Source organism: Pteropus vampyrus, unplaced genomic scaffold (genome assembly GCF_000151845.1).
Source record: "Pteropus vampyrus isolate Shadow unplaced genomic scaffold, Pvam_2.0 Scaffold106, whole genome shotgun sequence".
NCBI lineage: Eukaryota > Metazoa > Chordata > Mammalia > Chiroptera > Pteropodidae > Pteropus > Pteropus vampyrus.
This window is the reverse complement of record NW_011888887.1, coordinates 2,697,972-2,698,786: the sequence shown is the minus strand read 5'-3', so window position 1 is coordinate 2,698,786 and position 815 is coordinate 2,697,972. Positions and strand designations below refer to the sequence as shown.

General features: G+C 37.2%; 1 pseudogene; it reads left to right on the top strand.

The window, feature by feature from the left end:
* Window positions 1-215: 215 nt before the first annotated feature.
* On the top strand, window positions 216-334 carry LOC111743068 (annotated as a pseudogene).
* Window positions 335-815: the final 481 nt, after the last annotated feature.

Genomic DNA, 815 nt, shown 5'->3' with positions numbered 1-815 from the left:
GCAGAAAGATCAACTTTCGTTCTTCAAAGAAGATGTGACTCTCTACTCCCTTGAAAAAGATGATTGTAATCACTCAGTGATCTAATTTGCAAATAAATCATAATCAATACTTGGGAGTGAGGGTAATAAATGATGGCATCTCAGGTTCAGAAGCAGATTCCTGTCTATTTTTTAGGACAGCCAATCTAAACTATAATAATATCAAGAATATCCTAGTCTATGGCCATGCTACCCTGAACAAGCTCAATCCCATCTGATCTCGGAAGCTAAGCAGGGTCGGGCCTGGTTAGTACTTAGATGGGAGATCACCTAGAAAGACCAGGTGTTGTAGGTGTAAAAATTAAATAATAAGGGATTGTAAGCTGACAAGGTCCTTGCAATCTGTGAGGTCAACCAAGGGTTGCCTCACCTAAAAAAAAAGAAAAAAAGAATATCCCTTCAGCACAACCCATAAATGAAAAATACTATTAAAATATCCAGTTTAATTTCAACCAAATTTTCCTCCAGGCCTATCTGATGAGTTTACCCAAATAGTATGTGATGTAGTAATTATAGCTACGTTTTATCAGATGCTGATACAGGATCTGATCACAATTTCTAGGTTTATTCAAGGATACACCGTATTCTCAGAAATAAATCCCAAAGAACTTTCCAGCACCCTCTACAACCCAACTAACAACAAATAAGAGAAAATATCCAGCAATTTTTCTGCAGAGTACAGACTTTCTTGAGATTATCTGAAGCTGATGTGCACTAGAATATGGTTTCTGTCTATTTTAATCATTGCTGTAGTTCCAGCAACTAGAATGGGGCCT